Here is a 26,287-nt window from a genome sequence, read left to right as displayed (position 1 = left end):
TTCAACATAAAACGTGTTCTGTGCTTCAGTTCTTATATCCATGACCTCCTATATTGTCTTGAGAATGGAATAAACCTTAAATGCTATTTTTAAAGAACACATATCTTTCTGAGAACTTCAATAATGGGTGTTCATTTTTTCCATTTGCAATTGGTATGTAAGAAACTACCCTAAAACTTAGTGACAAGCCAGTGAACTACTATTTATTGTGACAGTATGGATTGGGATTTGGGGCAGTACTTTTCCAGGTGGTTATTCTATGAAACCAGTTGGGAAATTTATTCAGCTGCATTCTGCTGGCAACTGGGTTAGGCTGGACGGTCCAGGAAGGCTTCACTCAGTATTTGGGTGATTCTGTATTCCTCCCCATGGCCATCTTCTTTCCTTGTATCATTTTCTCCAAAGCTTTTTTTTTTGTTGTCTCTCTCTTTCCCCTGCAGAATATCCTGAATTTGCTTACAGCATGGTTGTTGGTTTTACAAAATAGGAGAAATGGAAGCTGGCAGTCTTCTTTAGGCCTAGATTTGGAAGATACAGAACAGCACTTGCGCTGCATTCTGTTGCTTAATGCAAGTCAAAATGCATGTACTGTGAAGGGACAGATTGTTAATGACTCTATTTAGTGGCTATCTGTTATTCAAAAATACTTATTCACATATTCAATATGTTAGGCAAGACACTAAATATTGGCGATATGGGTACTGCAGACAAACTTTTATTCCAAACAATCTATTTACATTTTTAATATGTCAGACATAACCCTTTTTTCATTGAACTACATGTCTAAAGACAAATACTAATCGAATAATATCTTTAAAATCTGAATCTAAATTGTTATATTAATAATAAAAAATTCAAGGAGCTTTTTGCATCATCATTTAATTTGTTAATGAATAATTTCTGGTCTGGTAATGAAGGCTGAATACAAGAAACTGGATGACGTGGTAGAAAGAGCTTGGTAGAATTTCAAGCAGAAGTAAAATGTGACAACACAGGTATGATAATATAGCAACATTGATGTTAGCTAGTGCTATTAGATTAGAGAGATTAAGAGAAACACTGGCTTGAAATGAGGTTAAACAGAGAAGCTGGAACAGAGTTCTGGGTCTTGCAAACTATAGTAGGAGTCTTTGTCTTTATCCTTACAGTAATGAGCTTTTATTGGTAAGGACTGATATGATTGTCTTTATTTACATTTAAAGTTTACACTGGCTGCAAGGTATGCAATGGATTGGGGAAAAGACATGTACATAGGGAAGAACATTTATTTGAATGACCAGCAGTAATTGAGGCAAGAGATGCTGGTAGTTTTGTCTTGGTAGTTGGAGATGAAGATGGATAGGGGTTCTTAGATGAGAGTTTTTTGTTTTTTGTTTGTTTTGTTTTTGTTTTGTTCTTAAGTTAAATCAACAGAACTTGGTGAATTATTGGACAGAGGAATTAGTGAAAGTGATGTATCAGGAATATAGCTTTTTCAGAGTCTGAAATTCTCTTTCCAATTGTCTGGCTTGAGAAGGTAAGTGAATTTTGGAAATGTGATTCTTAAATGCCTTTGACATTTCCAAGTTGAAATGTTAAGTATGGTCTTGGATATATATGAGATATATGAGGTGGACATTTTTCTCCTTTGAATATTATTTTTTTAATAGTTTATTTTATAAATTTAGTTCAGGATATGTTATTTTATCTATGTGGGTACTTATATCAGTTAGTTACACCTTAACATATTACATTTTTCAAAGTACATTTTAAATTGAATTAGCACAGTTCCTAATTATTATTTACAGTTTTAGCTTTCTCCTGAAATTAGGTCATGTATATTAGATTGATCTATTTCAATATAGTATTTCTTCAGAATCATACCCTGCAACTTTCTCAGAGTCTGGCATTTTCTTTTCTCCTTCTTCCTACAGAGATAAAACATACTTAGAAGTTATACTCATACGATAATGAACTTAATTAATATGTTATCTACTCTAAGAATACAAAAGAAACATTTGAAACAAGGTAGAAAAGAGAAACTCCTTTTTCTCTTCTTTGAAGAAAGTAACTCTAAGTATGGCATTTCAAAATCACACTTCTCAGCTAACAGTCTCTAATGTGTGCATTTAAAGTCCGGATTTACTTTAACAGTAGCAAGCAAGGATATTTTTCTATGCTCTAGTAGGATAGATGCGTTTTTGTTCCTTATATTAACTTAAAGGTTCAAAGGAAGTATTTCTTAAATATCATGTGAGAGTACTTCCCAATTTGACTGTCCTGGTTTACACATGTATCAGTATACTTCTAACTATTCTTTTACTCTCAACATCATCCCTGTTTGGATAATAAAGTACATGATCAGGTTATGTAAACATCATGAATTATCTTATTTGCTGATATTTGTGACCCTTCTGAAGACTGCCTGTTTTTGGTTTCATTTTCATTTTAAGCCCATCTTAAAACTATACATTTCCTTGGATTATACAATAATGTAAGACATTCTATATTTTTGTTAAATGCTATAATGTACTCACCTACTTTAATTAATTTACATCCTTAAATCTTTTTTTTTTAGAATTTACTGAGGTATAATTGACATATAATATTCTATTACGCACAACATAATGATTCAACATTTGTATACATTGTGGAATGGTCACCACAATAAGTTTAGTTGCAATCTGTCACCTGACAGAGTTAACACAATTTCATTCAAGACTGTATTTCTCATGCCGTACCTTATGGGACTTACAACTTATATATTTTATAGCTGGAAACATGGACTTAACCCCTTTCACCCATTTTGCCCTCCCATCCCCCAAACTCTCTCCTGTCTGGCAAACCAGTCTTTTCTCTGGATCTATGAGTCTGGGTTTTTTGTTTGTTTGTCTCCTTGTTTTTTTTTTTTGTTGTTGTTTTTTTTTTTTTTTAGATTCCTCATGTAAGTGAAATCATGCAGTATTTGCCTTTGTCTCACTTACTTCCTTTAGCATAATACCTTCAGGGTCCATCCATGTTATCATAAATGGCAAGATTTTATTCCAAGATTTTATGGATGAATAGATACCACATCTTCTTTATCCATTCTTACGTTGATGGACACTTAGGTTGTTTTCATATCTTAGTTATAGTAAAGAATGCTGCAGTGAACATAGAGATGCATCTATCTATTCATTTTTTATTATTTGTATGGAAGTATAATTAACATACAGTTTATATTATTTTAGTTGTACAATATGATTCAATAATTCTATGCATCGCTCAGTGTCATTATGAAAAGTGAACTCTTAATTCCCTTTACTATTTCACCCCTCCCCTTTAGCAACCCCAAGTTTTTACTCTTATTTAAAAGTTTTTTTTTACCTTTGTCTCTGTTCTTTGTTCATTTGTTTTGTTTGTTAAATTCCACATATGAGTGAAGTAATTTTGTGTTTGTCTTTCTCTGTCTCATTTATTCCACTGAGCATCATACCGTCTAGGTCCATCCATGTTGTTGCAAATGGCAAAAATCTCATTCTTTTTGAGTAATATGCCATGACATACATATCTACATACACACATACATACACACACACACACACACATACACACACACACACCACATCTTCCTTATCCATTCATCTATTGATGGAAAATTGGGTTGTGTCAATATCTTGGCTATAGCAAACAATGCTGCAGTAAACATAGGGGTACATAAAATCTTTCAAATTAGTGTTTTTATTTTTTTGCGGGGGGTAAATAACCAGCAGTGGAATTACTGGATCATATTTTTTTTTAATATTTTTAATATTTTGAGAAACCTCCATACTGTTTTCCAGTGACTGTAGCAATTTACATTTCCCACCACCAGTGTATAAGCATTCCTCTTTCTTTATATCCTCACCAGCAACTTGTTTTCTGTTTTTTGTTTTTCTTTTTGACAATAGCCATTTTAATATGTGTGAGTTGATACCTCATTGTGGTTTTCATTTGCATTTTCCTGATGGTTGGTGATGTTGAGCATCTTTTCCTAGATCTCTTGGCTGTCTGTATATCCTCCCTGGAAGAATGTCTGTTCAGGTTCTCTGCTCCCTTCTTAATTGGATTGTTCATGGGTTTTCTTTGTTCATTTGTTTGTTATTGAGTTGCATGAGTTTTTTTGTTTGTTTGTTTTTTTCTTTGCTTTTTTTTAAAGATTTTTATTTATTTATTTGACAACAGAGATTGCAAGTAGGCAGAGAGAGAGAAAGGGGAAAGCAGGCTCCTTGCCAAGCAGAGAGCCCGATGCATGATCCCTGGACCCTGGTATCATGACCTGAGCTGAAGACAGAGGCTTTAACCCACTGAAACACCCAGGTGCCCCAAGTTGCATGAGTTTTTTATATGTTTTGCGTATTAACATCTTATTAAATATGTCATTTACAAAAGTTTCTCATTTAGTAGGTTGCCTTTTCATTTTATTGATAGTTTACTTTACTGTATGGAAGCTTTTTAGTTTGTAGTAGTCCCATTTGTTTATTTTTGCCTTTTGGAGTTAGGTTAAAAAAATTGCTAAATCAAATGTCAATTTACTTACCACCTTTGCTTTCTTTTGGGAATTTTATGGTTTCAAGTCTTACATTCAAGTTTTTAATCCATTTTGAGTTAACTTTTGTACATCATACAGGATAGTGGTCCAGTTTTATTCTTTTACATGTAGCTATCCAGTTTTCCCAGCACCATTCATTGAAGAGACTGTTCCAGTTGCATGTTTTTCCTCCTTTGTTGTAAGTGAAATGACCATGTATGCATTGATATATTTCTGGGCTGTCTATTGTGTTCCTTTATATTTGCCCCTTAAATTATTATATTTTAAAATTTGCCTTATAGTATTATATTTTTAAATTGTGCCTTACTCTTTTTTTTTTTCCCCCCCTCTCCATCACTGGAGTAACATTACGTTCATTCAGCTTTTTTATCCTCTCACTATTTACTTTTTCCTCTCTGGACCTTCTCTAATACTCATTCTTAAAAAAAAAAAAAAAAATGTGATGACCAAAAGTGCTTGGAGTATTCAAGGACAGGTACATTAAGGTTTTCTACTAGAGTAGGATAATATGGGCTTTTGGGTTTGCTTTTGCTTTTATGTTTGCTGGCTTCCAAGACCTGTCCTGAGGGTGTTAAGTATTGTGTTGGCTTCATTGTCTGCTGTAGCACTTTGGCTTGATCTTCCCAGGGATGAAGCTCCAGCTTCCCACATTGATACTCATCGTGGTGTCTTAAGGGTGCCACAAATGTCTTCAGCTGCTGTTAAAAATTGGCAGTTCAGATATCTCCTTCGCCATTGCCTGAGTTAAGCCCACTATGACACCAGAAATATGAATGAATGAAGATGGCATATTTCCTTCAGAAGCCACTACCTTTGTTCTAGACATTAGTATTTTGGAACCTGACATTTTCTATCCTTCACAATTACAGTGTCCAGATAAAGTGTTGTTTTTTTATCTATTATCTATCTATATAAGGAACAATGTTTCTGAAATCATGGAGTAAAACTTTTTTAGATTTCATCCATATAAATCAAATAAATCTTTCAGTTGTTTCCTACAAAAAACTGAATAGTTTATATTTTATTCATATTTAAGGTATACTTCTTCAAAGCATTATATTCTTAAGACAAAGACATTGAAGAAATAGTTTCCAGAGCTCATATTCACTATTTCACTTCTTTATTTTTTTTTAAGATTTTATTTATTTACTTGACAGAGAGAGATCACAAGTAGGGAGAGAGGGGGAAGCAGGCTCCCCGCCAAGCAGAGAGCCCCATGCGGGGCTCAATCCCAGGACCCTGAGATCATGACCTGAACCGAAGGCAGAGGCTTTAACCCACTGAGCCACCCAGGTGCCCCCACTATTTCACTTTTTAGGCAAAGATTCTTATAGTTTGGAGGTACATTATGAGTACTCCTCCCTTCTTAATAATGGGAGGTTTTAAAGTTCTGTTTAAGGAATAGTATTTTACAGGCTGAAATCTCAAAGGAGAACAACAATCTGGAGTTATTTTCTCTTAAAAGATAGGGAGAAAATCCATTCTATATGCTTTTCGTTACTAAGTCAATTTTCCACCCAGCTTTAGGAAAGTGATTTGCACAATCAACTGAGAATGAAGACACTAGCATTTATCTCTCTTATGTAAGACTTTTCATAAGCTAAGCAAGTCTCTTGAGGAGTAGTAGCATTTCATTTTAATCTCATAGAGGGCACAGAAACAATACCTCATGTAAATACAGAGAGAAAAATAAAGCATGGATAAATGAAAATAATGTATTTATAGAGTGGATTGTCTACTCATAGAAATGTATAAAAATATAACCAGAAAATGCTTAGTAGTGATCATAATTTTTTTTTAATGGTTTAGGTGAGAGACATTGTAAGAGGGATTTTAAAGCAAGGGGTTCAGAAACTCTTAAGGTATAAACTCTCTTCTGATGCTGTTTACAGAAGAATTCAGCAGTTTGATAATCTGTTAAATGATGTTTTGGGGGGACTGTGTTCTCTGGAGGAGAAGGTAGACTGTCAGAGAGTAAGAAATTTCTTCTTGTCCAGCTTTTCCCATTTTATAAATGGGAATACTGAATACCAAAGGGAATGTTCTAAAGTGCTCCAGAGGGTAAATGGGGTGACTTGCCCAAGGACATACAGGGATTTGGTGACAGGACCCAGACAAATGCTCAGGTTTCGATCCTGCTGTAGGTTGTTTCTGTGGCTGTCTCTGGATCCTGGCATTTGGGAGCTCATCTGCTTAGCATGCCTTGGCTATGCTGCCCAGGATGTGCAGTTCCTTAAGGCATCTCAGAATATTCCTCCAACTCTGCTTAGAGGAGAGGGAGATGTGAGATGCCAGGACACACCCTGTACATTCCACCCCAGCTACAGAGGGCCTGTGATCAGGAAGGAAGCTAGGATAGTATCCTGCAGTGAATGAGAAGGGTCTCTGCCCTTAGAGGAGAGAAGTTTTATAGACTAGTGGGGGAGAGAGGCAAAGGAAGAGAAACATTACTTAAGTGTTGAGCTTATATTATCTTTATTTTACATATGAAAAACATTTCACAAAACAAAACAAAATAAAAGAACAACTTGCCTAGGATCACAAAATTTTTAAGCCAGTATTGAGCTGCAGCACACAGAGTCCAGACCTTTCTGTTCTAGCAGTATATGAGAAGGTACTCCCAAACAAATTAAGATGGAAATGTTCAAGGAGAAATACAAATATCCAAAAGAAATATACTTTAGGAAATACAAATTGTATTCATTAGTGTTGGATGATGAGAAATCCTTACATTTTCCCCATAGTGGTCATAGGTCATTTGATAGGTGTTGTAGAATTAGACATAGCTTAAAATTATGAACTTTACTTCATATAGATGAGTCAGGAGATAACATTTTCTAAAGGAAAGAAATGCAAGAAACTATAATGTTTTTAAAAGCCTCTTTGGATTATGGTATGATTTTACTTATTGTAAAAACAAAATACAAAAATAAAAAAAAGATAAAATTTTTCTTTGTTTTATAATATCAATTTTGGGCTAGAAAACAGGATGATATTTACTTATTTGTATTTTAAATATTTCAAATATTCAGGAATCTATATTTTATGATTTGAGCCACTTGATTCTCTTGGGTATTTAGTAAGTATGATATAACTATATCTCATATGTAATATGATATATATAAAATATGATATATATAATATGATATATATACAACACTAAAATATCTTCATATAATATATAAATGAAGATATATATGAAGATATTTTAGTGTTTATATGAAGATATATGAATACATATGAAGATATTTTAGTGTGTATATGAAGATATATGAAGATATATATGAAGATATTTTAGTGTTTTATTGATATTCATAGTATAAAAGGGGGAGGATGATGCACTTTAGAAAACCAATCAGATATTTTTGCTGTTTCCTGAAAAATCAGTCAAGCAGAGAAGCTTTTGCATAGTTGGAGGTTTTTTCTATATCCATTTCTCAAACAGGCATGCTAATGCTATAGGTTCATCTGAACAAAAGAGGTTTGTTTGACCAATGAACATCTTAAAACATACCATGATAGAAATTATAAGAATTAACTGAGAGAAACTTCTTTGAAATTTTAAAAATTATAAATATGTTATTTAATTAGTAAATGAGAAAGAAAATACATGTTACAGCCATACCATACAGGTAACCAGGAGATAATGCTCCGTATTTCCTGCCAGAATTAAGTATGTTTACTTATTAAATAAATTATATAAACCACTTCCCTTTTTCCAAGATATGGTAATATGTTTTCTTTAAGCATACTTTTACATGAAGCAATTTTCCATGTCTATCAAATACTTTTTAATATATAAAAGTCAAAGATCATCATTTTACTTGTTTTGTTTGTTTGTTTGTTTGTTTCAGTAAGGAAAGGCTCCTCACCCCCACCATCTCCCATATAAAGAAGCATTTCTTCAGAAATTCCCTATTTAGGTCCTTAGCTTTTTTTTTTTTTTTCTTTTTTTCCCAATCTTACCTATCTTTATCTTTCTTATATGTTGCGGTTATTTTCTTTCTTTCCAGTTTTGTTATCCTTTCATTTTTGACATACATATGTTTCAAAAATTATGTAATTAGTTTTATTCCATTATGTCTGTCTTTTTCTGTTGTCTTTCACTTACAATGAAGTTCCTTATGTTGAAATTAGATATGCACCCACACTTACTTTTAATGTTGAAGGTTTTTAAATGTTTGTTTATTTGAGCAAAATAGAATTTATTTTTGTTTGTCTGTGAGACAAGAAATTTAAGCGTTTTTTTCCTAAATACTTTGCTAGCATTAGCTATATTTATAATTTACCTTTTCTGTAAAAGTGTGTCATGGCATCTTCTACAAGTATAAAATTCCTATATATACCAGCTGTGTTACTGGGCTATCTGCTCTATTTAGTGAATCTTGCTGTCTCTGCTTTGCAGACGCCAGAATTTTAATTACTGCATTATCATTTATATTATAATAAATTAATTTACTACTAATAATTATTTCTGGTTACAGTTATGCCTCTGTTACTCTTACTTAGTGATTTCACTGTTTATTACACTCTGTTATCCGCAAGATGAAACTGTTTTTTTGTCTTTTTTTTTTTTCACATTTTGCCTTGTTTAGATGGTTTGGAGAAGCATCATTAGGAAAGATACATCAGTTTGGTTAAGTTGGGTTATGCTAAAATACTGGCAAAAGCAAAAAAAAAAAAAATCTTCATGAGTGTAAGAAGGGTTTATATTTCAGTCATATTCCTTGTCCTTTGCAAATTAGTGGGTTGAGTTGGAGACAAGCTTGTCTGATAGTAATTAACAAGGGTCTGGGCTGCCAAAGACCCCCATCTTGATGTATATGCCCACAAGAGACAACAGATACAGGAGACCTATGGACTTTTTCATTCATTCTTAAATCTTCTGTCCAGGAGAGACATACATCCCTTTGATCGTGTGTCAAATCAAATTAGTCATATGATTTCACCTACCTTCAAAGAGGGAGGGGAGTATAATCCTGTTGTGTTTGAACAGAAGGAAATCTGAATTATTTTCTGAAAATTTTACCCTTCTGGTCACCAAAGGTAAGACATATTCACTCATAACTTACAAGAAAAAGACACAAAAGTGCTATGGTGAGTGCTGTGAAATGTGTAAGCCTGATGATACACAGACCTGTACCATGAGGCAAATAATACATTATATGTAAATAAAAATAATGATATGTCTTTAAAAAAGCATTAATAGCAAAAAGTTGGCATAAGATGTCTCAAAAATAAAAATGAGGATGGGCGAAAAAAAAAGAAAACACAGCTTTATGTTGTGGTCTGGGTGTGTATTCAGGTTTCATCATTCAGGTTTCATCATCAGCAGGTGATGTCAGCAGGTGGTCTATAGTGTATCTAAAATGTGTTTCTCTTGACTCAGAAATTTAAGATAAAAAAACAAACTACGTTTCTAGCCATCCAATATATAATCAGTACAACGGTGGAATAAGGGCAGGCTAACTAAAATATGTATTTCCATTCAGAAATAATTAATGGTTATAATGTAAAACACTCAGAAGTCATATGTGTATATATGCATGTATGTGTGTGTATATACTTAACAATCAAATATATATATTTATTCCTAGCAGACATTATATCACATAACAACGTAATTGTCCACATATGTAATTGAGTGACCATCTTCAAATTCTGGAAGAATTGAAACTGCATTTGAGCTCCAGACTCTGATAAAATTATTTATGCCATTAAGGACGCAGCTTTTACTTTTTTGATTATTTTTTGATTATTTTTTCTTTATAGGAACCATATGCAATTATGGAGTTAGTTTAAAGAGTAGTCCCTTATCAGTGATGGAAATATTGCTATTAGAGTATTAGAGATGTGTGTCATATGCTCTCTCCCGTCTGTCCCCATTTTACCCCTATTTCTGCCATTTATACAGTTAATTTTATTCACTGCCAATCATCTCCTAATTACCCTGGACACAGTTGATTTGATAAGATGCTGTGTCAATCATATAAAAGCTAATAGAAATCTAAATGTGGACCAGAAGAGATTTCATTTTGTGTTTGGTCACAACATTTTAAGAGTATATGATAGTCACTGCATGGAAATTAAAAAAAAAAAAATGCAGGGGAATTTTAAAATCCTATAAGTTTGAATTTCTCAGATTTTCATGACATTTCATATTAATAGAGGCTTGTCACTCCCAGAATCTATTACTTGCATCTTAGGAATGTGTGTTTCATTGACGAGTCTTTCAGCTGAGATAACATCCTATATTGTCAAATAATCAGTTATGATGTTTGGTGGTTCATTCATCAAAGAAGAGTTGGAGTAGTGGAGCAGAGAACTTTGGTAATATAAGATCTACACAGCACTTTAGAATAGCTAGGTGTTGCCTTTACCCAGATTGACTTCCTTCCAATCACTGTGGGCCATGTATATGATTTTTTTTTTATTCTTATTTTTGAAGACAAATCATTAGTTCTCAAAGAAAATAGGGAATGAAAAATTAGAAAGTAACATTTTTTGAAAAATTTTTAACTTCTAAGCCTATGTCCCTTCAGTGGATGTTCACTTTCATCTTCTTACTGAGAGCAGTTATAAGTTCTTTCCTTTATTCTATCCTTTTAAGTTGTGTGTTTATCTAATGCTTGTGGTAGTTATCATCATAGATTTCTCCTGAACTACCAGTTCAAGTTCTAAGGACTTAATAAGATCATTAACTTAAACTTTATTAGTGTGCACATATTTATGATGAAGAGATAAAGAAAATGTTGTATATATATGGAATAGAATATTACTCAACCGTAAAGAACAAAACCTTGCCATTTGCAGCAGCATGGATGAAGCTAGAGAGTATTATGCTAAATGAAGTATGTCAGTCAGAGAAAAACAAATAGCGTGTGATTTCACCCATATGTGGAATTTAAGAAACAAGACAAATGAACAAAGGGGAAAAAAAGAGAGAGAGAGAAGCAAATTCAGGAAACAGACCCTTAACTGTAGAAAACAAGTGGGTAAGTGTATGTGTTAAATAGGTGATGGGGATTAAGGACAACACTTGTGATGAGCACTGGGTTTTGATGAGTCACTGTATTGTAAACCTGAAACTATTATTATACTGTAAGTTAACAAAATAGAATTTAAATAAAAACTTAAAAAATGCTTGACTTATTTCGCTAAGCATGATACGCTCTAGTTCCATCCATGTTGTCGCAAATGGCAAGATTTCATTTCTTTTGATGGCTGCATAGTATTCCATTGTGTATATATACCACATCTTCGTGATCCATTCATCTGTGGATGGACATCTAGGTTCTTTCCATAGTTTGGCTATTGTGGACATTGCTGCTATAAACATTCGGGTGCATGTGCCCCTTTGGATCACTACATTTGTATCTTTAGGGTAAATACCCAATAGTGCAATTGCTGGGTCATAGGGCAGTTCTATTTTGACTCTTAATCTCACAAAACAAACTGAGGGTTGCTGGGGGGAGGGGGTTTGGGAGAAGGGGGTGGGATTATGGACATTGGGGGGGTATGTGCTTTGGTGAGTGCTGTGAAGTGTGTAAACCTGGTGATTCACAGACCTGTACCCCTGGGGATAAAAATATATGTTTATAAAAAATAAAAGTTAAAAAAAAAAAAAGAAACCAGAAATAAAAAGAAGTTAAAAAAAAAAAAAAAAACTTAAAAAATGTTAGCAACAAAATTTCAGATGTTCATCATAATAGTTTTGGTTCATATTCGATTCATATTGCTTCTTTTAAATTATTCTATTAAATTATCAAATATTCTATTTATTATTTGTCACATATAAATTTTAAAGCTTTATTTGATGAATAATAAATTAAAAATATGTAAATCATACATTTGGTGAGTTCTGATATATAATTAAACCTGTGAAACCATTGCTGTGGTTAAAGTACTGTTTTGGAAATCTCGCTAAAAGACATCCTGTAATGCAAACAGTAACAGTTAAGCCTTAAAGAAATTAAAATTCCTAGTAGGGCTTGTCATCATATGTTCAGTTAATTTTTTTAGGAATTTCAGATTATCTGATTGGTGAATACTGCATGATTTAAGAGTGCACTACCCTGGCTTGGTGAATGTAATTTTTCTGTAATTATAGTCTACCAATTACAAAATTACAAAATTGTGTGGATAAGAAAAATCATAAAAACTTGGTTTAGGTCATTTAAATGATCAGCTCCAACTCAAACATTACTTCTTCTTTCTAGTCAACAAAACGATTCATGATAATCTTATCCTTAAGTTGATTATGGCAAAGTTGTAAACACCTAACATTACATGAAAATAAAATAAAACTTTAATGAAATCTAAAAAAAATTATAAAACAGGCAGATTTATTTCATGACTTATATAATAGAGATATTAAAAACTTCTCAAAGCATACAAAACATTTAATTTCATCAACTAAAATTTCAGTTTTAATTTTGAAATGGCAACATAATAGATATTTGAATACAGACTGATTGAAACATCAAGAGTAATAGTGGCCCTTAAAAAAATGATGGGTATTTTGAATATATGAAACCTGAAATGATATAGATAGCAGCTGAAAATCCTCCAGTTCAAGAGAAACCAATTAAAATAAATAAATTAATTAATGGGACTATGACCTGAATTTGAAAACAAATAAATTCCTGCTGCTACAGTAATCTCTTTCAATGAACTCATTCCTTACTATTTATTTTTTAGTAACACAGGTAAGATATGAACATATTATCACTACAAAATAAATACATTACATTTATAAAGCCGAAGTTTTCTGTATCTGCAGAACTTAGTACTGTACAAACGACTGTCACTACCATTCACATACCTATTAGTATATACATGGTAACTATTATGCAATAATTAGTATACAGTTATATATTATAATAATCATATGACTATGGTATATCAATATAATATAATTATGTTAATTTATATTGATATATTTATATGTGCATAAGCATAGACGTGTGTATTCATTAGTAGGACTTATTAGATATATAAAAACATAAAATGTGGAATAATATGTAGTTATTAAAGTGAGTAAGGTAGGTATGTATGAATTATACAAAACATGACAATTCTATATTATTAAGTAAAAAAGAAGAAAGTTTTGCAAAAATTTTAATTTTGTAAAAAATTTTGCATTTTGTAAAACTTTTAAATTTAATGTTTCTCTGTTTCTCAGGTGCCTGGGTGGCTCAGTGGGTTAAGCCGCTGCCTTCGGCTCAGGTCATGATCTCAGGGTCCTGGGATCAAGGCCCGCATGGGGCTCTCTGCTCAGCAGGGAGCCTGCTTCCTCCTCTCTCTCTGCCTGCTTGTGATCTCTCTCTGTCAAATAAATAAATAAAATCTTTAAAAAAAATTAATGTTTCTGTATTGGCTGTGAATGTGTATATACAGAAAATGTCTAGGAAATGAACATTCAACTGTTAATTATGACTTTTAAATTCTGTCTGGACCATAGTGAGATCTTAATAAAGTTTAGGTATATTTTAGGGAAGGAGGGAGTGGCTGGTTAAGAATGTCTTTATTTCTATATCCTTACCTACTGTATAGTTTTGATTTTTATAACAATCCTATTGCACTTATAACCAATAAAATTCAGTTATTTTAAAAATATAAAGAATTACTCATTTCTTTTAAATCAGGATGCATATGTTTAATTTTTATCAACAAAGATGTTTTTTAGACAGAAATTCTTTACATTTGATTTATTTAGATGCATCAATTCCATGTCTTATCATTTTTGTTTTGGGACTTTTGAGTATGTGCATTGTATACTTTTTTTATTGTTTATAAATAAATCATTTTTTCCATGTGGAGATAGCTCTTCATGGAAATGTATTCTTTTAAGAAAATATCAAAATATTTAAGTTGAGTTATTTAAAAATCAAGCTGAAATACTTACTGGAATTGCAATGAATTTATGGAAAACTTGGAGAAAATTAACATCTTTATCATTTTAAGTTCTATCCAAGAATTTGGATTCATTCTCTTATTAAAGTTCAATTTATATTTTTTCACTAATATATGACTAATATGTCCACTATAGGGACATATTAAACTTTATTTTTTATTATTTTTTAAAGATTTTACTTTTTTAATTGACAGAGAGAGACACAGTAAGAGAGGGATCACAAACAAGGGGAGTGGGAAAGGGAGAAGCAGGTTTTCCACCAAGCAGGGAGCTCGATGCGGGGGCCGATCCCAGGATGCTGGGATCAGGATCTGAGTCCACGGCAGATGCTTAATGACTGAGCCACCCAGGTGCCCCTTAAACTTTATTTTAAATTAATACTTTAAGGGGTGGCTTTCACTCGGGTCATGATCTCAGGGTCCTAGGATCTTTCCCTGCACTGAGCTTTCTGCTCAGGGGGAGCCTGCTTCCCTCTCTATCTCTGCCGACCTCTGTACCTACTCGTAATCTCTCTTTTGCTATCAAAGAAATAAATAAAAATAAAATCTTAAAAAAAGATAAATTTATACTTTAAGCTTGATATTTAGATATTGTATAGTTGTTGCTCTTCATATTGGTATATATTACTTTTAATTATATAAGTTATTTTTTATTTTTTGGGAGAAATGTTAATGATTTTTGTAGTTGATATTCAAACACATATTGTAATTGATCTTGCATTAAAAGTACTGAAAACACTGATACTAATTTCATATTGTAATTTGTACATAAATAGTTTAATCATCTTTAAATGATAATACCTTATTTTTCTTCATATATGTATCTATATTACTTACTTTGTTTTTCTTGGTTATGTCCCTGATATTTAAAGGGAACATTTGTGGCGTGCCTGGGTGGCTCAGTTGTTAAGCATCTGCCTTCAGCTCAGGTCATGATCCTGGGGTCCTGGGATTGAGCCCCGCATTGGGGTCCCTGCTCAGCAGGGAGTTTGCTTCTCCCTTTCCCTCTGCCCCTCCTCCCACTCATTCTGCTAATCTCTCTGTCTCTCTCAAATAATAAATAATAAAATCTTAAAAAAAAAAAAGGAATGTTTATAGGGCATCTTCTTTAAGAATAATAGTTACTACAGATTTTTAAAAGTGCTGCCTATTCTAAGTAATTTCCCTTTGGTCCTTAGATTACTGAGCTGTTTTATTAAAAAATCATAGTTGAAGGTGCCTCATTAGTGCAGTAGGTAGTGTGTCAGTCTCATAAAAATCATAGTTGAGGTTTTTGACCTCATCAAATATTAATCCTTCTTCTGAGAAAATTTTTTATAATTTTCCTCATAGTCTATTAATGTAGTTAAACATAAAACATTATTTTATTTTTTAAAGATTTTTTTTAAATTTTTTATTTTTTATAAACATATATTTTTATCCCCAGGGGTACAGGTCTGTGAATCACCAGATTTACACACTTCACAGCACTCACCAAAGCACATACCCTCCCCCATGTCCATAATCCCACCCCCTTCTCCCAAACCCCCTCCCCCCAGCAACCCTCAGTTTGTTTTGTGAGATTAAGAGTCACTTATGGTTTGTCTCCCTCCCAATCCCATCTTGTTTCATTTTAATCTTCTCCTACCCACTTAAGCCTCCATGTTGCATCACCAATTCCTCATATCAGGGAGATCATATGATAGTTGTCTTTCTCTGCTTGACTTATTTCGCTAAGCATGATAAAGATTTTATTTACATATTTGACAGAGAGAGATATCACAAGTAGGCAGAGAGGCAGGCAAGGGGGAGGGGGATGCAGGCTCTTTGCTAAGCAGAGAGCTGGAGGTGGGGCTGGATTGCAAGACCCTGAAACTATGACCTCGCCAAAGGCAGAGGCCCAACCCACTGAGCCACCCAGGTGCCCCATAAAGCATCATTGGATTCAGTTAGCTAATACTTTATTTAGGGTTTTCACATAACTGAATTAGGTTCTTTTATTGTTTCTTTTCCTAGCTTTATGGTCTAGGTACTGTTTGATTTAAAAGTGAAATAAAGAGCCTTCCAGTTTATATTTTCTGTGAGATCATTTAAGAGAAAAATAACGTGTTCCTTAGAAGTTCAAAAGACCTTCTTTGTAAAATTATCTAGGACTTGAACTTCTTTTCTTTCTTTTTGGAAGAAGACAGAAATATAGAAAGAAGATACAATTTCTCTTTCTTTAATAATCATTGAAATGCCTACATTTTTTGTTTCTTAATTGTTCAGTTTTAATATAGTGCAGCTTTATGAATATTTTATACCTAATAACTATCATATTATTTTAATATTTTAAGTACCTTTTGTTATCTAATGATTTCTGATGAAGTCCCAGAACCTTAAGTCAGGTTCGGTGTGGTGAGGAGGTTCGGAGCCGACGACTAAAGAAAGAATTCTTAAGACGTCATTGGTGCAAAATGGTGGTTTATTAAAGCACGGGGACAGAACCCGTGGGCAGGAAGAGCTGCTGCCCCGGGTTGTGAAGGTGGGCATGTTATATACCCCACGGTTGGGGGGAGGTGGTGAAGGAATGGGGGATTTCGACAGAGTTCTCACATGCTAGGGAGGGTCTACAAGGTGCCGGGGGGGAGTCTTTGACATTATGGCTTGATTAATGTCGTCCCTAGGTCAAGCACTAACATCAAGATAATGGGGGATTCTTGGTGGGGCATTATGATCTGGCTATCATTTACATTCCTTTCTACCCCAGTCTCCTCCAGTTTATGGTGGGAGGGGGACATTAGGGCTTCAGGAACCAAGAGTTATTTGCCTCTGGAAATTTGTGCTATTGATAAGGTAACCTCCCTGTTTAGGTCTCTAGGACATCTTGTAGGGCAAGGGAGATTCCTGTTCTGCAGGATTGTGATCCCTGCAAGTTAACTATTTATTGTTTTATGGCAGTCAGGGGTGCCTGAGGAATGCTACACATATGGAGGGGAGCGGGTGAAGAGGGGGTGCAAGGCGCCAGATTTTGCTTTGTCCTCAGCCAGCCTCCTGCTCCCTCATCATTCCCCCCTGAACAATTTTGACCCTTAAATCTTTAAGGTGGTTGAAGGTGGAAGGTCTCATCTTCTGTAACTTCTTCGTGCTGAATAGGGGCGTAGAGCTGTCCCTACCTGCTTGGGTCAATATTGGTCAGGGTAGGAACGTATAAGGGAGTTACAAAAGGTGGAGGCAGCTGAATCCAGCGCTGACAGTGAAGAGGCGTCCTCGCGCGTGACAATGATCGTCTGTCGTGGTATAGTCATTGTAGCAATGGAGTCTCGGCACCAAGTAGAGAAACATGGAACAAAGCAACATATTAAGATTAATAAGGCGATAAGAATAAGAAGCCCAAAAAGGAGATTTGGCCATAGTCCTCCTTCAAATTAGGAACTTAACCATTTACTGAGAGAGAGAGAGGGATCTTGTAGGGCCTTAATCTGTGTATTAATATCCTTTATTATTCCTGTGACATTTTTGTGATAGTCTGGGATGTATACGCAACATTCTGTCTTGATAATTGCACATGTGCCACCCTGGGCTGCTGTCAGGACAACCAAGGCCATCCTATTTTGTAGGACTGCCTTGCATATCTGTGACACTTCGGTATTAAGCTGGGAGATGCTATTTAGTGAATCATTGAGTGCCTTTGTAGTATATTTATTAAGGGCTTCTACATGCCACATGACATCCTCTAGTCCCGCAGATGGAACAAAAATGGATGCTAAGTGATCATACCATTTAAAAACAGATTGTGTCCATCTTTGTTTCAAGTTGGGGAGATTAGCTGGAGTTGTAATGGTTTTAGTAATGCGCCCATGAATCCAGGCAAATCCTAAAGTACAGTGACCTATCCACCCTGGAGGAAGCCAGGCCCACAGGTTAGTTCCACATATCCAGTGGGTTCCATTTGGAGCTGGCCATCTAATGCCAGGTCACCTTACCCAATCAGTAGCAAAACATTCAGTAGCCTGGAGTACTATTATTTGGGAACACATTTCTAATGATAGCCATCCTCGATACTGTGTGTTATTTGTCCAAGTATCCTACATATGATTCTTTTGTTCCCAGCATAAAACTGCCTTTTGACTGAGCCATCCAATCGTGGGTGTGAGCCACAGGTGTGTGTCCCAGATTTGATATATGCCATCCTTAGTATAGCGATGAGGAGGGTTTTGGAACTTAGGCCCATATTGGATTGGGGAGTTATGGCTTGATAGCAATCCCCTTTCCTTCCAAATAGCTCCATGGGCATGTAGTACCAGGAAAGCATATTTGGAGTCAGTATAAATGTTAATTCTTAGACTTTGGCAATTGCAAAGTGCTAGTGAGCACTATGGCATGCCTCGCTTTTCTTATTTTTTTCTATGAAAACTACTGTCATCAGAAAACCAACTGTCATTCGTATTTTTAACAGGGGCATCTTAAATCTGGACAAATAGAGTAAGCAAGATCAATAACTTTTGAACATTTTTGCTCTATAGAGAAAGAAGTACAGTGGTCAGGTTCAGGCATACAGGTAACTAGGTTTAAAGTATGACAAGTTTTAAGTATTATTTCTGGCATATCTGTTAGTGTAGCCCAGTATTTAATAAGTTGGCCTCCATCATCCATTGGTGGCCTTTGGCTTCTAAGACAAATCTGGACCTGATGTGACATCATTACAGTCAAGGACTGTCCCATAGTGAGCTTTGAGGCTCCTTTTATGAGGGCTGTTCTATGCTTAGCTAAAGCATCTATTTGCAATTGCACCTCAACAGAGGTGGCCTCTAGGATAAATATGACAAAGGGGTGAAACCAATAAGAAGACCTTTGAGTGGTCCAGCCTTAATAATATCCTGATTACAGAGGATCACTGGCAAGTGAGAAAACTTGTCAAGAGATAAGGGGAGTTCCCCATGCAGCATTCAATCCATTCATAAAGAAAGTGGGATCATCCATTATCTCCGCAAGTCCATAGTTAATCCTATGGAGTGTGATAGGTTGGCTTTTAGGCAATTTCATTATTCCAGTTGTTTAATCATGTGCTGTGGGGTCTGCTAATATCCCCACAAAACAGTAAGATCGACTAAAGAAGCTATTGTATAACTTCTCTGAAGTTTACCTCAAATTGTATAGCTTAGGTAAACATTTAAAGACAATCAAATCTAGAATTCAACATCCATAAAGGTGTGTTATTAAAACATAATTTTTCTCTCTAAAATAACCCTCATTTCCAGAGATAGCCAAATCAGGACTAATTCACTTGTGAAACAAGTCCAGTGTTAACAAACTTGGCCTAATTATTTACATAAGCTCAGCAAGAACAGTGACTGTGATCAATAGATCTTTTAGAATCTGCTTTGCTGGAACTTTGTATAAGGAATCTCTAGGTTGAACTTTTAGTAGCCTCTCCAGGCCAGAAGCCAAGCCCTGTACTTGCCATGAGGCATGCCTGCAATGCCTTTGGGCGAATTCCTCTTCCCGAGACTGCACCTACCAAGGAGTGACATTCTTTACTCACCTGGTGGGGCTGCTGGGAACTCTGTAAGCAAGGTATCAGGCCAACAGTCCCAAGGGGCTTTATGGCTCCAGGTTTCATAAAGTCAACCTTAGTTCCTTAAAGCTGTCTGGTCATATCTGAGTCTTTTCAAATATGACATCCCAGTCAAAGCCTTGGTAAAATAACCAGTTTCCAATTCTTTCCTGTTACAAGGAGAACAGATTCTTATTGAACTTATGCAAATGACTGATTGTCATGAAGAAAGAATACTTACTAAGACCTTTTGGTTTCAGAGGGTTCAGATAGAGAGAGAAGGTGAATGCTTTGAGCACTTTTACATCTCTATAAGTTACAGATAACTAGGAGGGAGTATCCCTAGTCTGTAAGAGCAAACAGTAGAGAGAACCGGCAATGTTTAAAGACAAAACATTAAGGGACACAACACTATAATCTTTTAGTTCATTTAGTCCCATGTTACTAATTCTGGTGAATGCGGCTTTAGTCAGTTCTGGAAATTCTTACCCATTTCAGTTTTAGGATTTTCAAGCAGATCAAATATCTGTATTTGTCCTGAAAGTCCTTTATAGGAATCTCTTTGAAGATAAAACTCATTTTACAAGAGAATTAAAACAATTATAAATGACAAAAACTCAGAATGGATATGGTTAGAGCTAAAGAGACACGGGAGTTTACAATTTAGCTGCAAGGAAATCAGATTATTTCTGTGATACATAACATTTCCATAATTACAGTATCAAGCGATGATCTCTCAAAACGTTAAAACTTTAGGAAGTGCGTAGAATCTCTAGAATAGTTATAGCATTTTCCCAAATGTAACCCAAGGTTTATCACTGGTTCAGTAGTACTTCATGAGCAACTTCACATACCAAGGAAAAGCCTGAGTTAAAGAGATTTACGATTTAAATCTTGTCAACATTTGCTAAAATCTTAGAAAGTTTTAAAGCACATGCCTAAATATAATTAGGGATGTTAAACACCTGATAAAACTGAACATAGAAACTCGTTTTTCTGGGCAGGCAAAGAGAAAACCATTTACATTTTCTTAACAGCAGATCAATTGATCTAAGAAAACATTGTCCTTTTGAACAGAGAATTTCAGTCTTGTACCAATGTACCTTTAAAACCCATTCATTTCAATCTTAATCCATTCTTGACCAGGCTAAAATTCCTTTTCTGAAGATTTCCCTTCACAAACCTTCTACAACTTTCCTTTGCATTCAGGTTTTGTCCCAAGCCATTTCCTTCCAAACAACCATCTCATTTAGCACAAAATTACCTTCTTTTACCTTCAACAAAATGTATTCCCATTCCTTAAATCTTTCTTACATATCTCCTACTTTCCTACATACAGAGTTTCCCTTTATTTCCATCAGTCTTAGTTACACTAAGCAGAACTTTGTATTCTTAGAAACACCTTTAGTTATTAACCAATTGTGAACTGTTACAACAGAATTCTTCAGGTGGCAATTTATGAATCAGTTAAGTGGCAAACAAGTTTACCAGCAGATTTAAATACTCTTAGTTTCTTTGCAGTAAGAAGTCAAAAGCACAAACCTACATCCAGAAATTAACGACTTAGCATTTTATCCTGTTTGGTTAAGACCTAGATGTCCACAATTTAATTCCTTTTGTCATCCAAGCAAAACTTTAAAACTTTCAGGTTACCAAAGACTTTGAAAGCTACTTCAGCAATTACCCATTAGAAATTTGAGACAGACAATTAACCATCAGTTTAGTCATTTCTTTGCTAACAAATTTTAACAAATAACACAAGCTTATTTGACCTTCAGTAAACTTTGATAGAATAAAAGCTTCACATTTACTGCTGTAAACTTAAAAGACAGGTCTTAATTAAACCAACAAACTTAACTTAGTTCCAATAGTGATTTATGTTCCACCTGGGCCCACTCCACTTTGAATGTTTACCTGAGACATGCGTGGGAAGATCTGGAGTGGGGGTGTTCTTCTTGCTCCTTGACAGTGAAGAGAGAAGGAGCCGTGGTGCATGATCTAGAGGCTAGTCATGCAGGCTGCACACACCTTGGTGCAGAAACAGAAGGGGAAAACAGAGGAAACAAAGTGCTGCCAGGAGGCAGAGAAGGGATTCCCGGTTTCAGAGCTCATAAGCCCCAACAGAGGAGCAGACGCCATGCTTTCCCACCGGCAAGGGGGAAGGGGTTAGGCAGTCCAAGTCAGGCCAGAGAACACAGGGAAACTTCCCCGAAACAAAGAGAGTTTCGGCAGCTGCTTGGGAATATTCCTTATGGTCTCTGTCTCGAGTTAGACCAACACCCAGTTGGCTCCAGTTATAGCCATTAACACGGGAAGTGAGTGAGGGAGAAGCCCCCACATCTATTAAGAGAAACAGAAAGAAATAAAGCCAGAGTCCCCTTTGCTAGGGATGGCCCAGCAACCTGGGTTTACTAGAAGAAGGCTTATTTACGTAATTTCCATCCAATATGTCAGGAGAAAGTTTACTAGCTGACTCATTTGGGCAAACACATTTTGCAAAAGCCCCTTAGTCTGGGGTCCTGGTGTAGAGCAATAAAGACCTAGGTATGAGCAGTGAAGGTGTCCTAGGTCCATTTGCCCTCTTTCCTGCAGAGATCTAACTGATAGATCCCACTGAGGCCATGCAGTGTTACAGGAGCTCAGTCCTTTCCTAAGTTTTGCAATCCAAATTATTTCCAGTGGGTTAAAAGGCACCCCAAGGTAGAGTCCTTGGGAACTGAAGAAGCCTACTGAGGCCATGCTTCCAGAAAAGTAAAGAAGGTCCATTACCAAATCCCCCCTGACTCCTGGGTAGCGTCCCACGCAGGATATGTCAGAGGTTCCTGTGTCAAAAGCGACCGGAGGCGTCCCTCAACAAAAATCGCTATTGATCACCGTTTTGCCTTCCCTGGGAAGGCATTCCTGCCGTTAAAGGCCCTGGAAGGGGTGCCGGCGTCCCTCCGCTTCCCCATCGCATCCTAGGCTGCCAATGGGTGCCTGGTGAATGGACTAAAACGTTTGTGCCATGCCATCATATATTCTGAAGATTGCATACTGTTTTGCCATATTAACCCATGGAAGTACTAGAAAAGTTTGGCAAGGGGAAATTACCCAATTTCATAGCTTTAGGCGGTTTGCAGAAGACACTGACGAGAAACAGTAAAGATTGAAATCCATCATGGTCTATGCGACATTCCAACACATGTGGTCCTTACAGCCAACTTCCCTAGGAAACGTTCCCCGGTTGCGTTTTAATTCAATCGGGTACTGGTTTCGGCCGGCTCCCAGTGGAGGTCCCGCGGCCAGAAGTGGCTAGACCGGGCATGTGGAGGGGATCACATTAGATCAATCAGGAGGAAACCTCACACGGGAGTCTTAAGATTGGCAGCCGTCCTGGTGACTTAGGTGGCTGTCCCGTGCCCAAGAGAGACAACTTTCTATAAGAACAGGAATAAAGTGAGGCCATCAAGTTTCTGGGTCTTATTGCCATTCCGGCCAGGGTACTAGCTTACAGCCAAAAGGCAGACGCTCTCCTCCCTGTGGAGTAGCCACAGGCTAGAGGATTACAGCCTGAGCAATTGACATGCAAGTGTTCCAATAAGACCATACTCCTTGAAAAAGCCCTGGAATGAGAGTACAGGAAAAGGAGAGAAAGTACTCACCAATTTGCACCGAAGCTCAGAGTCCAAATGTAAAGACTCACAAATCTCCTGGCTGGCTCGCCAAAAATGATGAAGTCCCAGAACCTTAAGTCAGGTTCGGTGTGGTGAGGAGGTTCGGAGCCGACGACTAAAGAAAGAATTCTTAAGACGTCATTGGTGCAAAATGGTGGTTTATTAAAGCACGGGGACAGAACCCGTGGGCAGGAAGAGCTGCTGCCCCGGGTTGTGAAGGTGGGCATGTTATATACCCCACGGTTGGGGGGAGGTGGTGAAGGAATGGGGGATTTCGACAGAGTTCTCACATGCTAGGGAGGGTCTACAAGGTGCCGGGGGGGAGTCTTTGACATTATGGCTTGATTAATGTCGTCCCTAGGTCAAGCACTAACATCAAGATAATGGGGGATTCTTGGTGGGGCATTATGATCTGGCTATCATTTACATTCCTTTCTACCCCAGTCTCCTCCAGTTTATGGTGGGAGGGGGACATTAGGGCTTCAGGAACCAAGAGTTATTTGCCTCTGGAAATTTGTGCTATTGATAAGGTAACCTCCCTGTTTAGGTCTCTAGGACATCTTGTAGGGCAAGGGAGATTCCTGTTCTGCAGGATTGTGATCCCTGCAAGTTAACTATTTATTGTTTTATGGCAGTCAGGGGTGCCTGAGGAATGCTACACATATGGAGGGGAGCGGGTGAAGAGGGGGTGCAAGGCGCCAGATTTTGCTTTGTCCTCAGCCAGCCTCCTGCTCCCTCATCAATTTCCTCTTTATTAATTTTTATATTGATTTTTATCTGTACTAGTCTTTTCATTTGTCAACCTTTGAAAAACTGTATCAATAGTATTTCTAAATAACCAAATGTATGGTTATATTTGCTGTTTTTATTGCTGTTCTGTATTTCATTTCATCTTTATTATTTTCATTTTCATTTGAGCTTGCTCTCAGGCTTTTTTGTCCAAAGTTCTCAAATTGAGCACTTCATTTTTTTTTTTCTTTTTTCTAATTTCTTTTTTCTTTTTTCTAATAGCTGTATTTAATACTTACAAAAATTTTGATAAGCACAAGTTTTCATGCAGTTCTAAATATATTTTCCCCATGAGTTATCTTTTAAACTAAGAATTGTGTAGTAATAGTACCTTTAGTTTCTAGGCTTAAAACATTTGTTTTCCTTATTTTGATATTGATTTTTATATTTATTAAATTTTATTTTACTTTTTAAAAGATTTTATTCATTTGAGAGAAAGAGAGCTGGGGCAGGAGCAGAGAGAGAGGAGAGACAGAATATAAGCAGACCCCTTGATAAACCAGGAGCTCCATGGAGGACTCTATCATAACCTGAGCCAAAATCAAGAGTCAGATGCTTAACTGAGTTACCTGAGTGCCCCAATTTTTATTGAATTTTCATCAATAACCAATATATATAATCATAGCTATTGACATGATTTAAGTTGGCTTCTGCAAATATACTTACTAATATGTTCATTTCTTTTGAGTCTTCTGTTATTTATTTTATATATATAAAAAGAAATATTCATTATTATTGTTTGTTCTTTTAGAAGTATAAAATTTTCCATTTTTATTTGAATTTTATTTTGTCCACTACAGATATGCTATGTTCTTTGTTTTATTTTGTTTTGCTCATATTCATATTTGGCATTTTTATTTTTCATTTTAAAAATTTCATCTATTTTTATCCATTGCTTTGTAGTGGGAATCATGTTACCATGGCTTTCAAATATCCATGTTCTATAGGTTGATTGCTTCTTAATGGTATAATTTAACTTGTCTTCCTACTTCTTGCATTTCCTGGGAATTGTTATATTGATCTAAAGTACTGGTTATAACCAGCTAATTTTGTTTTACATAGTAATATTTCATGAAATAATGTTTATTGTATATTATTATAGGGTAGTATCTCATTTTCTCATTAGTAAGTCTAAGATTGAAATGTTACTTCCGGTGGTGCTTTGGAGGAATTTATTTCTGTTCTTGCTTCAGTTCTTTCTCCAGGAGTGTTTTTTTATGGCCTCCCCTGTGATGACACTTCTGAGGCCTTGAATGCTTAAAGGATTATTTCTATTGCACATACATAGATAAATCACAATTTTGTAGGATACTGTTTTACAGGATGTGTATTCAAATGTAATGTCTTCTTACATATTGGAAACATTTTTTTAGGTTAGATCAAGGATTGCTTGACTTTTATTACTTATGATCTGAATTTTTTCTCTGAATGGTTTTAGAATTTTTTGTCCCTCTTAATTTCTTAAATTTCACTGTAATATGTCTTAATAAACACTTTTATATTCTATACTATTTGGCATTGTTGAGCACTTTTAATCTTATATCTTCATCTTGATCTGATTCTAGACAGTTCTTCCCATGATATCTTCAAACATTTTCTATCATCATTTTTCCCTATGTACTACAACTTCTATTATTTATATGATGATCTTTCTACCGTTCTCATGATTCTTAGCTGTTCTCTTACATTTTATTTTTATTCTCATTTGACATTTTTTGAAACAGTTATTATAATTGTTCTTTCAGCTTTTGTTTTTAATTTTTCCATTGGCTCTATTCATCCTATATATCTTCCTTTTCCCAATTTTGGACTTAATTCATTTATTTTATAAAATAAATGTCTTCCCCTAATTTATAAGTGTATATA

At 35.4% G+C, this 26,287-nt stretch overlaps 1 long non-coding RNA gene across 1 annotated transcript in view; it reads right to left on the bottom strand.

Moving 5' to 3' along the window:
* Nucleotides 1-229: 229 nt before the first annotated feature.
* Nucleotides 230-26,287, bottom strand: part of LOC309857935 — a 62,297-nt gene continuing 36,239 nt past the window's right edge. The window contains exons 2-3 of the long non-coding RNA XR_014307988.1: nt 1,864-1,907; nt 230-518 (exon numbers count right to left, since the gene is read on the bottom strand). This is a non-coding gene — a long non-coding RNA (uncharacterized lncRNA). The remainder of the gene's footprint in view (nt 519-1,863; nt 1,908-26,287) is intronic.

Source organism: Mustela nivalis (genome assembly GCF_964662115.1).
Source record: "Mustela nivalis genome assembly, chromosome: 1".
Taxonomy (NCBI): domain Eukaryota; kingdom Metazoa; phylum Chordata; class Mammalia; order Carnivora; family Mustelidae; genus Mustela; species Mustela nivalis.
Note: the sequence above shows the minus strand (reverse complement) of the source record. Positions and strands in the feature narration are given on the sequence as shown.